Source organism: Cupressus sempervirens, chromosome 10, assembly GCF_028749045.1.
Source record: "Cupressus sempervirens isolate cs-2001-9-10 chromosome 10, ASM2874904v1, whole genome shotgun sequence".
In the NCBI taxonomy this organism is placed as follows: Eukaryota; Viridiplantae; Streptophyta; class Pinopsida; order Cupressales; family Cupressaceae; genus Cupressus; species Cupressus sempervirens.
Genome location: NC_143127.1, coordinates 784,251,460 through 784,268,013, shown reverse-complemented (window position 1 = coordinate 784,268,013; position 16,554 = coordinate 784,251,460). Strand labels below are relative to the sequence as shown.

General features: G+C 31.4%; 2 non-coding genes across 2 annotated transcripts; both read right to left on the bottom strand.

Annotated features, from left to right (window-relative positions):
* Nucleotides 1-3,574: 3,574 nt before the first annotated feature.
* On the bottom strand, nucleotides 3,575-3,770 carry LOC149536236 (U2 spliceosomal RNA). The gene has a single exon (XR_016358213.1). It is a non-coding gene; the product is annotated as a U2 spliceosomal RNA (small nuclear RNA).
* Nucleotides 3,771-12,446: 8,676 nt separating this feature from the next.
* On the bottom strand, nucleotides 12,447-12,643 carry LOC149536235 (U2 spliceosomal RNA). The gene has a single exon (XR_016358214.1). It is a non-coding gene; the product is annotated as a U2 spliceosomal RNA (small nuclear RNA).
* Nucleotides 12,644-16,554: the final 3,911 nt, after the last annotated feature.

Below are 16,554 nucleotides of genomic sequence, written 5' to 3'. Positions count from 1 at the left end.
GTTCAGTTTCTATCCTTTTATATGGTGTTTTGGTCTCAAACAAACAAGTTTTTAGTGAACATGTGATTGGCCTTGGGTAGAGGATGCCCATCCAAGAAGAACCTTAGCAGGTGCACTCCATAGATTATGGTGCAATAATTGAGGATGGTTCTAAAATTGATCTTATATCATTCTAAACCATGGAGATCCTAACTCGAACCTATAATCTTGTAACCCTAAATGGATCCTAATATTAATCACCTAAGTAATACTAGAATAGAGATACCACATTTCAATATAAATTTTCTAAATAACTATATGAGCTTTAACCTCTTGGTTATTAGTTTTTTATCTAAAGTAAATAATAATTTATTTTTATTTCAACGAATAAAAATTAAGTAATCACAGGATGTCCACATATTAGGTGAATACATATGTTGACATTTGCGAACAAATAATATATAAAAATTATGAAATATATATATATATATATATATATATATATATATATACATATATATATATATATATACATATATATATATATATATACATATATATATATATATATATACATATATATATGTATGTATATGTATTTATATGTGTGTATATGTATATGCATTTCTATGTATATATATGTGTATATATGTATATGTGTGTGTACATATATGTATGTATGTGTGTGTGTGTGTGTGTGTGTGTGTGTGTGTGTGTGTGTGTAAAATGAACATACAAATTGACATTTGCAAATAAATAATATATAGAAATTATAAAAAAATGTTTAATGTTGCCATGTTCCCAAATTTTAATGTAATAATTTTATGAAATTAATTAATTAATCGATCCTATAATTTAAATAACTATTAAGTGGTCAATGTAGTCTGTTAAGGGAGAAGAGATTGATCCTAAGATATATAGTATCATTATGTGAAACGGATACCATGGAGATTGATAGAACCCCAATAATCCTAATATGTGAAATTGTTGTGTTCTCCATCTGATTGACATGACTGGGATTAACATATCTCCATATGCTAGAATATTATGATGAAGTAAACATATGCATATGTGATTAGCCTTGGCTAGATGGTGTTCGTCCAGGAAGAACCTCAAGGGGTGCACTCCAAAGAAGATGGTGAAATAATTGAGGATGGTTCTAGAATTAGTATTATATCATTCAAAACCTCGAAGATCCTCAAGAAGGTTATAGATCCCGATATGAAGACGTCTTTAAGGTTGGGGTTATGATAGAGGGTAGAATATTATAGTTAGACTTGTTATTGTTTATCTTAAAATTTATTTTGTAGGTATCACTCGACCCAAGCTAACTATAATAGTGGAGACATTTCAATCACATAAGTTAGAACAACAATTGCATTTCACCATTACATAAAGTGATTAGCAACTTGACATAGGCAAAATTGATAATAACAACTCATAAACACATTCAAGACATGACCAAATGCCTTCGTCATCATCTTTTTGAGAATACATATAAAATCAAAAACACTTTTACACATAATGTATATCCAAAAACCTAGTTGGAAATTCCTCCATATTTTCCCCTTATGCAAAAAGCTCCCTATTGCATTTGCCTAAGATTTGTATTTATAGGATCCTATTGTAACTAACATTTCAGGTTGGTAACCGCTCAAGTTAGATTGTAGAAGTTGCGCTTTTACAACCAATTCTTACTTATATAAAATTAGTTTTCTAAGCCACATTTTCATCTCCATCTTCTTCTTGAAATTGAAACCTTTGATCATATTCATGAGAATAAGATATATGATAGGACGAATTGGAACCATTTTGGTTTGATAGCTTTTCAATTAGAGATGTAGGACATGAACATGGTGATGTAGACATTAAGTTTATCCCAATACAAGAATCATTTATTTAGCAATAGATTAGTCTTCAAGGGCATATGCTTCAAGTGTATTTAATGGCCATATTTACATTTCAAGAAAATTGTATTCCTTCTAAATAGTGTAACTTGGGATGCCTACAAGGACATAGCATCTCCACCTTGTATGACCATGATACAAGAACATCCCTTGATCTAATTTTACAGGTAAACTCTTTTAGGCCCCGTTTGGTCGGGGAAGATGATTTTTTGACATAACCAGGTTATCTTATAATCAGGTTTTCGAAAACTTGGTTTTGTGGTTTGGAAAGCCAATGGTCCGTTTGGTTGACACGGAAGATGAATATACTATGGACCCCACAATATTATTAAAAAAACTGTCATAAAATTCAAAACCTGGTTTTAATTTCGAATTCCACCTTTTTGTTGGAAGAAACTTCTTCCAATTTTTGACCAAAATTGGAAGATGAAATTGAAAACCAGGTTATAATTTTAACCAACCAAACACCAAATTTTTTTTGCAAAACTTGGTTTTGCCTCTAATAACCCGGTTTTGGCTCTCATCTTCCAGCAACCAAACGGGGCCTTAATGCTCTTGAGACATCATGAATACGGAATATCCTGCAATCATTGAAGTTCATGATACAATGTTCTGTTCAGACATACTTTGGAAAACTCTAGCTGCGGATTCTACACTGTCATATTTAGCGTACATGTTAACCAAAGATCTTCCTACGAAATGTCAGGCTCAGCTCTAGTTTTGATGAAACACGCATAGATTTCTCCATCCCGTCTAGAAGTTTTCATAGTGGCTTTAAGCCTTTAGAATGCTGGCAAATGTGGCATATCTCTACTCCTGCATTTTCTCATTCTAATGATGGATCATGTAGTATGATCCCATTCTAATGATGGATCATGTAGTATGATCCGAAACGTTGATGATTAAAAAAACACACACAATCAAATCCAGAATACATTTTATTTACAAATAGATTGTGGAAATCTGATAATGTTAAATGTGGGTATATTTGGCTTCATACCTTGCAGTTCCATTTTACAATTAACCAGTTTCACCGCTTCCAACTGAAATATTTTTGTATACCTGTTTACAATTGCACTCTTTTTGTCACACATCTCCCATTACTTTTAACTCCCTGTTAACACTGCTCTCTGTCTTGTCAACGATTAATCTTCAAAGTTGTCATTCAATTCTTTCAGCCCTCGAGTTGTTTTAAAAAACATCTATCTAGACCGAAAACACTTCATAATAAAAATTTCCCTTTTATGGGATACACTTAAAAGGCCAAAAACGCTTAAAATAAATAAAACATACATACAGCCATGTGATTCACATCAGAGCATTTCGACTGCAGCCTTCAGATCTTCAGAAGCACAAACAATCTATTTCAGCATACTTCTCCAGAAGACCGTATTTCTTCAGAATTTCTGTCTGAACAGATTCTGTACAATAATATGTGTTCAGATTACGGCGACAAAAAATAAGCGCGTGAATAATTTGAAGAGAAATCTGTAAAAGAAAATGAAATTACAAAGGATTACAAGAAAGATCGCAAGATAAATCAATGTATCAATGCAAAACTAAGCTTCACAATCGAAGCATTAAATCTACATATTTTGATCTACAAATTTTGCAAATGAAAGATCAAATTGAATTGCACATAAATAAAGAAGAACGAATGAAATCAGTTTGTTGATTGCTTTGGGGGTGTGGGGTGCGCCAGGCATCTGCAGTAGTGCAATACAGAAGCGACGCGTGAAAGATCTGATAGCAAGCTATTCGTAAGATCGTTCCCCCTGAAGAAATTAATTTAATATCGTGTGGTTCATTTAACCACGTATCAGATATTAAACTGATAAGAACAGATACTACACTTGATCTTAGCCAAAAGGCCGAGAAAGGTATGATTTTCAATCTTCTTCCCTCCCTCATTTATTTTTGCCCTCTCTTCCCACATCATATTTTCCTTGCATGTGGGACAAATATGCCTCCACATCTCAGGTAATAATCCTTCCATTTCAGAAGTATTACGAAAAAATCGAGTTCTTTAATATACACCATTCAAATAAAAAATAACACAGTAGCACTAAAATTCTGCAACTCTCTGTTGTCTGAGAAATTGATTTCAATCCTCTTAAAAGGAAGCTGTAGATGTTTTCCTTTTGCTAAAGATTGGAAGTTTTTCAATTTTTCAGATATCATATTTTCTCCGATTTAGCAATTGGATTTCAAATTTGTGAATCATCCTTTGGTTTAGAACTAGTGTTGTGCAGAAATGCTGTCCCAAATTGGTAGCAGATTGTTTTGTTACACTTGTGTTAGTTGCAGGTCACAATCAGGAAATACATGGTTTCACATTTGAGGAATGCCCCTGCTATTTAGATATTTACAACTTCATAAGAATATGAGATCAAACCTTCTGTTTGGTGTGGACGTCAGCAAAAATCCTTCATTGATTCGTTCAAGTTTATGAAGACTTTGTCGAAACAGAAGGTTTGTGCTTCTTAACTTTGTAGAGTTGTCAGATCCTATTCAGAACGACTGAATTCCATGTTTGGATAGACATATTTATGCATTTTTTCACCTAAAAATGTATCTTATGCAATGGAAAATTTTCAAGCAGATTCAAATATAATGAACTATTTTCCAGTTAAGATAGATTTTATTTAAATAGCATTTTCTATATATTTTAGTCGTCATAAATAAAATCTTTAGGAATTTTTATTTAAATATTTGTAATCACCAAATGTATAATTAAAGATTATGCTTTGTGCAAATTTCAAACTTCTATGAGGAAAATATTATTTTGATAAATTGAAGTCGTATAATGAATTTTTCATTTATAAATGACAATCGTTTAGGAATTGTGACGGTAGTCCTTTTGTGTCAATCTTCATTATATTTGACAATCATCTAAGAAGTATAATCACTCACATTTCTTATCATATTGGTTTACATGACTAGTTTTTGTCATTTACTATATACACTGCCTAAGATAGGACAACTTTGGGAGGACAAAATGGTGCTACACTTGTTAGGAAAATGTTCTTTTGGTAAATTGAGGTTGTATAATAGTTGTTTCAATTATAAATGTCAATCATCCAAGAGTTGTGATGGTAGCCTTTGTGTCACTTTTCAATATCGTTGACAACCATCTAAGAAGTTTAATCACTAGCAGGTTTCTTATCATAATGATCTACACATATATGAATAGTTTTTGTCATTTACTATATATACATATATAGGTCATTGCCTATGACGTGACAACTTTGTGAGGAAGGAATGGTGCTACACTTCTAAGGAAAATATTCGTTTGGTAAACTAAAAAAATTAATATAAAAATGCCTTCAAAGACATTAAATCTTCACAATATATTGCAAAACTAAATAGTGGTAGGCTTTGAGCATTGAATCTTATATAGAGTGCCACTTTTTTATTGTTTTGAGATTATTTAGGAAGAGTTGCAAATATTGTTATAGATCGGTGAGGATTGTTTCAAAATATCCCAAGAAAGAACATTTGATTGATTTTCCTTATGGTGGAAGGAAGAATGTTACTTGATTGCCTATGTGATCTCTTAGTTAGCACCAAAGCCTGATAATAGGTAGTAGTTATTCCTAGTCTTGGAAAGAAATGTGGAGAATTAGTGATGTATGAAACTATTTTTCTAATATTTTTCCAATGCGTTTTGGTCTTCCACACCATGTTTCATTGCTACTTCCTTAAGGAATCGCTATCAAAAATCTTGGAATTGGGAGAAAATGCCACAATAAAAGATAGCTCAAGGGATAACAAGTTGACCATCAACAGAAACCCTTACACGAGGCCTTACAACTTGTAGAGGTTTTGCATCTATGAAATCAACAAATGAAGATACATGGATCTAGAAGAAAGGGATCAATAGTGGCTTGGGGTCCAACAACTATTTTGTTTTTGTCATGTGGCAAGTCAATAGACAATTTTACTTTACCCAAAAGATGTTTGTTTGACCCCAATACATGTTCATTCTTGAATGTGTATTTGATCACAAAATAAGATAAAATTGAACAACTATTGGTACCCATGTAATTAGCTTAGAATCCTGATTGCACAAAAAAAGTCAATTTAAAAAAAAAAACTTAAATGTTTTCATAAATAAATTTATAAATTAAGTTGTCCAAAAGTAGAAATGTACTATATAAATGATAATTGAATATGAGCAATTATTTTTCCTTGAAATGATAATAAAAAAAAATGAATATACTTTCTCCCAAACTTCTTTACAATTCTACATGCATTAACTCCATCTAAAAACACCTTCATTTTTAACAACTAGTGTAAGGCTCACCAATACATGCAATAATAATAATAATAAGATCAAATCCAATGACATCTTGAAAATAAATTGCATATGCAAGTATGAGATGATCGATTGTCCAAAGCATAAGAATGAGCTTGAAAGTTATGTAAGAAATAATATTTCCCACCAATATTCAAATTTCAAATTCACTATGCAAAATGAATGCCTTCACCTTGTGCACTTGAACAAATTTATAAAGGGAGATTCTAAGTTCAATTTCATTATAGTTTCATCTCTATTTTGTATGAATATCCTCTTTATAGTTTAGAGTTGAAAAATAAATTTTCTACATATTTTTTATTAGAGGGACCTTGTTCAGGTTGGTACTCTTGTCAATTGTTTTCATATAAGAATATATTGTTTCTAGTTAGAGTAAGCAAAAAAAAATATTGTTCTCATTCAAGCTTGTTTATTTTGACGGTCTAAAACATATATGACTATGTTATTTCCAAACAATTTAAGCTCTCATTCAAGTTTATATATTCTTAGGATCTAAAATATATAAGAATATATCATTTTCAATCATTGCAACCAAAGAATCTTATTGTTTTCTATCAAGTTTATGTATTCTTAGGTTCTAAAACATATAGTCAAATACTATTTTCAATCAATTTAAATAGAGAAAATTATTATTTTCTATCCAGTTTATTCATTCATTTTATAACCTTAAATCGATTAGGTTTGTGTACTTGCATCTTATAATTCATGTCAAGCTTTCAAACTATGCACCTTAATTATATTAACAATATAAATTAATATTATTTAATCAGATCACAATTGTCTCTCTATCTCCTCTATCATATTGTTTTATTTTATCTCCTAGCATTTACATATATAGATCTACACACACACACACACACACACACACACACACACACACACACAAACATACACATAGAATACATCTACATGATATGCCATCATGTGTTTCATTAATTTTTTATTATTTAGTAAATGATGCAAAGTGTGTCATTTCATTTTTAAATGATTGTTCTTTTGCATAAAGGGCTACATTAAAATTATGAATTTTTCTTCTTCAAACATGCATTTTGTAATTTCCCCATCTCTTTAGCCTCTCAATAGATTTCTTAGCCTTTCATCCTTCAAAGGCTAAGTGGAAATAATTAAATTAATTTCTTATAAAGTCATTAATAATTTAAAAATTAAAAATATGACTTTATATTTAATTAATTTAATATTAGGGAATCATCGAGAAGCACAACTCATCTATTGTTGGAAAGGAGGAAGCTTCCAGAATAGTGTGATAAGATAACACTTATGATTCTTCTAGAAGGGGGGGGGGGGGGGGGGCAAGAATAATATAAATAGAGGAGAGAACCTCATGGGAAGGCATTCGGATTTGTTATTAACATTTGCATGTGTATTTGTGGAGCTAAGGGTCTGCAGATAATCAATTTGTCTTTGGGAATGAAAACTCCCAATGATAGCAATTTTGAGGGTGTGAAACATCACCTGAATTATTGCCAATTGGAGGTGATATTGCAGTCACTTCATTGTGCCAAATTTTTGGCTAAGGGCCAGGTGTGAAGAGGAAGAATAAGTAGGGCATTTTCTACAGGAGCTTGTTGCAGGAATATTGTATTACCTTGTTATTAGGGCATAATACCTAGAGATATTGATTTCATTATCAATGGAGACTCAAAGCAACTTCAAGAACCAGGTTTCTCCTATTTATTCACGCATATTATATGCTACTGTTGTAGGTGTTAGTCTTTATCAGAATTAAGCATTTATTTATATATATGATACCAGAGTTTTGACTTTTATATTAGTTTGTATTCAGATCTTGTACAGATGTCTTGGTTGTGGATGCTTCATATTCTTTTAGTGCATTAACAGATGAAAGAAAGAATTACATTTGTTGTGGATCTTGCAACCATTTATTACAAGTACAAAATTAGGGTAATTTGTGACCAGTTTGAGCAAGGCTCATTACACATTTTTGTTTCCATCATTTTTCAAATGATATTTAGGGTTTTTCTTCAATGTTTAAATTAATTATGTGTGGCCTTTCATTATCTCAATGTCATTGAGAGTTTCATTTTATTGTGAAAAAGTACCTCAATGCTGTCCAAGGTGTAACTATTAAAATAATTTTCAATCATTTTCATAATGGCTTTGATATGCCATCGTGGGTTTCATTAAATTGTTTATTATTTAGTGTATGATGTAGAGTGTCTCATTTCATTGTTAAATGATTGTCCTTTTGCATAAAGGGTTACATTAAAATTATGAAATTTTCTTCTTTAGACATGCAAAATAATTAGGGTTTCCATCATTTTTCAAATGATATTTAGGGGTTTTCTTCAATGTTTAAATTAATTATATGTGGCCTTTCATTAATTGAATCTCATTGAGGTTTTCATTTTATTGTGAAAAAGTACCTCAATGTTGTCCAAGGTGTAACTATTAAAATGATTTTCAATCATTTTCATTATGTTACGTAACATGATTATCTTTGTCTTACTTGTTTTGATTGTGAAATAATTATGTGTATAGCTGTATGTGTGTGTGTCATTATATATGTCCTGCATATCTATGAAAAAATAATTATTTGCATGTTGTAAAGGGTATCAAAATATATGTATGTGTGTAGTTATATACATGTATGCATAATCATGTATATACATACATGCATATTATGTATATACATGCATTGGTTCTTTCATGGAAGATTGGATTCTTCAAAAGTTTGAGAATTCCCTGATTATAAAAAAGAGAGTTAGACCTTCTTGAGACATGTGCATATCCACAAGCATCTATTGGAGAAAAACTACCTCACAAGCTACTTTAATAGCTCCATAGTACTCTACTTTTGTCAAGGAGAGAGCCACAACCTATTGCTTCTTACTAGTCAATGTGATTGCACCAGAGCCCAAATTGAACACATATCTAGATGTTTTTTTTATCATTAACAAAACCTTCATGATCTAAATTTGTGTAACCTAGAAGTCTAGGATCTTGACTATGAGTATATAAGAGTCTAAAATCATAAGTGCCCTTCACATAACACAACACATTCTTCCTCACTACCCAATGATCAGCCCTAAAGATTTTCATGAAGTGTGAAATGCATCTTACTTCAAAGTTGAGGTTATTTCTAGTGGAAGTGAGACATATGACACTACCTACTAGTTTTTCGAACAATGATTCATCGACTACATGTTTGAATCAGACTTAGCTATAAACTTAAGCCCTTTTTCCCTTGGTGTCGAGGTAGGTTTGTAATCCTACATTTGGAACTTATCCAGAAGAAATTGAGCATACATGGACTAAGAGATGAAGATACTTTTCCAAATCTCAACACCTAAACAATAATAGAGAGGTTCCAAATCTAAAATGTTAAATGAGATGCAAAAACTCTATTTGAGCTCACCAATCAATTGTTTTGAGGTGCCAATAATGATTAGGTCATCAACATAGACAACAACTAGTAGAATCCCATTACCAACTTGTTTGACTTACAAATTAGGATCAAATGGACATATATGTTAGCCATGATCTGTGAGGTACTTATCAATCTTGATGTATCGAGCCCAAAGATCCTATTTTAGGCCATAGACTTCTTTTACTAGTCTACACACCTTGTCTTCTTGACCAGAAACCTTGAACCTTCTTGACCAGAAACCTTGAACTCTTAACATCCATATGATAAAATTTCTAATCAAACTGGGCTGCTAAGACAAGGAAAAGCCAAATCATACTCACCTTGGATATAGGAGCAAAAGTATCCTCACAGTCAATGCATTCTTATGTGAAAACTCCCTATAAATGAGATGTGATTTTCATTTGTCAAGGGTTCTATCAAATTTGTATTTCACCTTATACACCCATTTGCAACTCTAATGGGCTTCTTCCCTCAAGGAAGATCAAAAAGGACCCAAGTGTGATTGTTATGAAGACTTTGATATTCATCTTCCATGGCCTTTTCCTGCTCATGGATTCCTTTAGCCTTTGAATATGTTTCAAACTCCTAAACACAATGAATGTTGGCTACATATGACAGAAAAATTAATTGTAGGTTTTTATTTTCTCTTATTTTTGGATGATTTTCCCTCTATCAGCTCATATTTATGAAGTTTACTATACATCTTAGCCCACCATTTATGCCAAAGAGTAGAATAAAAAACATTGGATGTAGGAGCTAAAACAGGTGTTAGATCTAGAATAGGTTCAACAAGTGGAAGATTACCATCATCTGGAGGAAACTCGAGCCCACCATCTTCAAACTTAGAATCTGCATCATCCATCCCATTAGATATCTACCTATTAGAAGATGAGCACCCAAATCACAAGTCTTCAAAATTCGATCCACAAAACTATACATAGATAAGGATGGGTGAAAAGGTTTACGTGCTTCATCAAAGACAACACCTCTACTAAAAAAAAAGATGATCAATGTCCACATCTATCAAGTCTTAAGCCTTATGGTATTCACTATACCCAGTGAACAGAAGCTTTTAACTCTTAGAATCCAACATGGAGCCATGGGCATCTTGAACCCATACATAAGATAAAGAGCCAAATACTTTGAGATGACGAATCCTAGCTAGTTTATGACCACTTTGAACTTCTTTAGGAGTCCTTTCCTTAACAACCTATGGAGGGGACCTATTAAGGAGATAAACCACAATAAAAACTACTTCTTCCCAACACTTAAAAGGAACACCCTTATGTTGTAACATGGAGCGATCCATCTCAACAATAGTGTGATTACACTGCTCTACAACACCATTGCGCTTAGGAGTGTAGGGTGTGGTTAATTAACATTTTATACCATGTTTATTGTACATAAGTTGGAGAATGTGCAGTAGAATAAAATTCCCCATGTAATCTGACCTAGGAACTTGATTATATAATGAACTGAAACTGCAATATTTTTTTCACAAGGCCTTAAAATTCAGAAATATAATAAACACTTTTAATTTCTATCTAAGAAAGTACATCCACATTTTATGACTAAAATCATCAGTGAAAAGCAAGAAATACTAACTAATAACATGAGGTGTTTGCATTGGCCAAAAAATATCAACATGAAGCAACTAAAGTACTTTAGAGGCTCACCATGAGTCACCATTCGTGAACAATATCCTATGTTGCTTCCCATCATGACAACCTCTACAAATACCATGATGTTAAGTCTAGATCTCGGGTAAACCAACTACAAGTCCCTCATGAGCCAATTAAGAGAGGTAGTGCATATTTGAGTGCCCATACCATTGATGCCAAAGACTGATGATGGAATAAATTTTGGCTTCCATGACTAACTCTAGAGAATCACCAGTATCCATAAGTTAGTAAAGGCCATATTGAGCCTTAATGCCATAAAATATAGTAGGGTGAGTCTTTTGATCAATTCAATCGAACACTTCTCTAAAATGAATACAACATCCAGTTAAGAAGATTGCATGATCTAATTGACTGAGAAAAGATTTAATTCCATGCTAAGAAAAGTTTAAATTTTTACTTTATTTAAATATATAACTAAAATATACTAGTTAAATTCTTATATCTAAAATATACTTATATGTTGAATTCTTCTAATTGAAATACACAAAATTACTAATATACTAGAAATAACTAAAATATACAGCGTTATGTTAAGATTAATCTTCAAAGTTGTCATTTAATCCTTTCAGCACTTGAGTAGTTATTTAAAACAATACTTCATAATAAAATTTTCCTTTTTATGGGATACACTTAAAAGGCCAAAAATTATTTAAACAAATACATACATACAAAGCTATGGGATTCACATATTTTAACAGATGAGCATTTTGACTGCAACCTCAATGCTTTGCCCTAATATTGTGCCGTCAATCAGATCTAACACCCCCATGAAATCTTCATAAGCACAACCAATCTGATTTCAGCATGGTAGACTATATTCCTTCAGAATTTCTATCTGAACCTATTCGTAAGAACAATATATGATCAGATTATAGCGATGTAATGTGAGCACATTAATAATATATTTTGAAGATGAAACTAAGGAAGATAGTGAAATTACACAGAGGATTATAAGAAAGTTCGCACAATTCATACACTTAAAACAAGATAACTCATAAATGCAAAAGTCGAAGCAACATATCATACAATATTGAAGTAATAATCTGGCATTATAGTGTCAAATGAAAGATAAAATTGAATTGCATAGATAAATTTACGCACCTGAAAGAAGCACAAAAATGAATTCAATTTCATGATTGCTTTGGGGGGTGTTGGGGTGCACCAGGCATTCTGTAGAAGTGCAATACAGAAGCAATGCTTGAAGAATATGATAGAAAGCTATTCGTATGACCCTTCCCCCTCAAGAAATTAATTTAATATCATGTGGTTCATTGAACCATGTATTAGATATTAAACTAATAAGAATAGAGGCTACACTTGATCTTAGCCAAAAGGCTGGGAAAGGTATGATTTTTAATTTTCTTCTCTCCCTCATTTATTTGTTGTCATTTCTTCCCCTCATAGTATTTTTCTTGCATGTGCGATAAATATGCCTCCTCATCTCACATAATAATCATTTCATCTTGTTCCATTTTTGAAGTATTTAAAAAATTGAGCTTTTAAGCTTACACCATTTTAAAGGAAAAATAACATAGTAGCACTAATATTTTGTAACTCTTTATTGTCTTAAAAAATTGATTTCAATCCTCTCAATAGGAAGTTGTAGATGTTTTCCTTTTGCTAAAAAAATGTTTTCATTACTTTTAAGATGTAATAAGTTTAGATAGATTATCTTTAACTATATAATATTTTCTATATATTTTAGTTGATAGGTTTCTTAAGGCTTTGGTAAATGGGTAAATATGTATTTTAAAATCTTTGGAGAATTTTTATTGAAACAAATTTTTATCACCAACTATATAATTAAAGATTTTGAGGATTGTATGCAGATTTCAAACTGCTATAATGAAAATATTCTTTTGATAAATTGAAGTTGTATAATGGGGTTTTCATTTGTAAATAATAATCACCCAAGAATTGTGATGGTAGTCTTTTGTGTCATTCCTTAATATATATTACAATCATCTAAGAATTGTAATAACTCACAAGTTCCTTATCATATTGGTCTAAACATATATGAGCATTTTTTTTCATTTACTGCATTGCCTAAGATAGGGGAGCTTTGGGAGGACAAAATGGTGCTACACTTGTAAGGTTTCTAGCTTACTAGGTTAGTATCAATTATTAATTTACTTTTAATTATAATTCTATAAAGTTAGTATCAAATTATTCTTCAAAATTGTTTTTAATATTCTATATATGGTGTTCAATATGCATAACTCTAATTTGTTATAGTTAGGAGTAGAATTATGGTTATGGTTAGGGTTAGGGTTAGGATTAGGATTAGGTTAGAGTTATGGTTGGAGTTAGGGTTAGGGTTAGGGTTAGCATTAGGGTTAGAGTTAGACTTAGGGTTATGTTAGGGGCTAAGATTAGGATAAGAGTTAAGATTAGGGTTAGGGTTAGGATTAGCATTAGGGTTAGGGTTAGGGTTAGAGTTAGGGTTAGGGTTAAAATTTGGATTAGGATTAGGGTTAGGGTTAGCATTAGGATTAGGGTTAGGGTTAGAGTTATGGTTAGAGTTAGGGTAAGATTAGGGTTGGGTTTAGGGTTAGGGTTAGGGTTAGGCTTAGTGGTAGGATTAGATTTAGTGTTAGGATTAGGGTTATAACGCATTAAATAAATTAATATGATTAGGGGTTATCATTTAGGTTTATTTATGTTTTAGTTAGGTTTATCATTAGGAATACAATTTATTTCATGATTCAGGTTAGCATTAGGGATGGAGCTTGATTTAGATTTATTATTATGATAAGAGTTAGAGTTTAGTGTTAAAGTTGGGCTTATGGTTATTTTTAGAAGATAAATTATGGTTAGGGTAAGGGTTGGATTATAATTATAGTAGGTTTTAGGTTAGAAATAGAGCTTTGGAAATTTTAGGGCAAGGTTGGAATCACTATTAGGTTGGGATGGGAATTATACTTAGGTTAGGGTAAAGATTTAGAATTAGTCAAGACTATGGTTTGGGTTAGGGTTAGGGTCAAAATTAGGATTAAGATTAAGGTTACGATTATAGTTAGGATTTGGTTTAGATTTATGATAATGGTTAGTGTTGGGGTTTATAATTATGGTTGGGGTTCAATTTTATATGGTGAATAAATTAGTTTTAGGGTTAACATTTATATAATGGTTAGGTATAACATTAACTAGGTTTATATGGTTTACCATTTATGATTATATTTTAGTATTTATGATTAGGGTTCATCATTTAATGAGTATGGTTATGGTTAGGGTTAGGGTCTAGGATTATGGAACTTACATTTATAGTTATAGTTAGGGTTATAATTACAAGTAGGGCTATGATCAAGGTTTTGGGTTATGGTTAGAATTAAGATAATATACTATGGGTTTTAAGGTTAGGATTATTGTTAGGGTAAGGGCATACATTGCAGATACTATTATGGTTGGATTGAGTTTTTCGATATGGTTATGGTAAAGTTTTAGAGCTTGAGTTGATATTAGGGTTAGGTTTGGGATTATGGTTAGAGTGAGAATTTATATCATGGATAGTATTATGGTTAGGATTGGGGTTTTGATTAGGGTTGGGATTAGGGTTTAGGATTAGGATTAGTATTTACACCATGGTTAGATATTATGGTAGGGTTGGGGTTTTGATTGATATTAGGGATTAGAATTAGGATTATCGCTAGTGTTAGGATTTGCATCATGGTTATTATTAGGGTTAGGATAAAATCTTAACTTCATGACATGTTTTAAGTCATGGTTATTTTTAGGGTTCATATTAGGATTAGGGTTTAACATTTAGGTCTAGGATTAGGTTTAGAATTATGGTTAAAATGAAGATTTAGATCATGGTTAGTGTTATGGTTAGGAAATAGAATTAGGTTTATCCTTAAGATTAGGGTTTACACCATGGTCAAGATTGGAGTTTTCTAAGGGACAAGATTAGATGTCATGATTAGGATTATCATTAGGGTTACAATACACTTCACATGGTTAGAACTATGGTTAGTGTTAGGATAAAGGTTTATTTTCATGAGAAGTTCAAGGTTATGGTTATATTTAGGGCTCATGTTATGAATATAATTTAACATTTAGGGGTTATCATTTAGGTCTAGGGGTCAACATTTAGAATGGGGGTTTACCATTTAGCTTTATGGTTTAGCTTAATATTGAGGATTTATATGTGATGCCCCCTTCTACTCAGTCAACTTACAATTATCCCAAAAAGAATATGAGATTCTCTAGAAGTTGAATCCTGATATAATTAATCATATTTAATCCAACTTGTAAGTATCATCACTAAACTCTACTGTTAATTCTAGATTACATCTATATTTTGCATATATCATATTATGTAATTGATGATAGATTTAAAATTGTTTGATTTTGGACATGATCTATGTGGAGCTCTCTTGCTCCAATATGAGCAATTCAATCCTCCCCTTGAGCGCACTCCCTATCTACAACATAGCTGATACAATGGTTCTTATAGACTTATCCATCATTTAGTAATAATATTTGTTATTATATTTGACTCCTTGTGAAGAATATAAGATAATATATTTTTAGACATAATTCTATTCTCATAATTACATTTCATAGCAATATTATAAATTATTATAATATTTCAGATTAGTTCTTTGCCTCATAAGTGACCATATTGGTCTCTATAGATCATAATATTATTTAAATAACTATTTTTTTGAAATATATGTATATATATAATGTTTGAAATTATATAAATTATCAACACATATATTTAAAAGTCATAATTTCAATTTTCTAAATATATATGCTTTAATAAAGAAGAGTAAGTTACATACCTAGATTCAGGCCTCGAGCCACCTTCTATGTCTTGAAGTATGAAATGACTCTTCTTTACAATATTTCTATCTTGTACTTATTATCGTCATTGATACTATAGTCTTATTATACTCAGTAGACTCAAATATATGATTGTGATGGATTACACCCACTAGTAAATAGGCATCCATTGGTGTTTATTATCTACTACTTGATTATTCTTAAAGGAAAGTATGGTGTACAGTACCATGAACACTAATACTTAGTCCATCTCAATATTCTCCTTGATCACTCTTAATTGGTGGATTATTTGCATTGAATGTGTGGTTATTTTTGCTAAATACGTTATTGTAGGTCCTTCAATTGGAAAAATAGAACATGTTTAAAATAGAGAAAGACGTAACTTCTAACTTGTTATTCTTGAATAATAGATGCATATTTATACAATAGATTGACCCACCAACATCCTTATGATTGATAAATAGATTGACC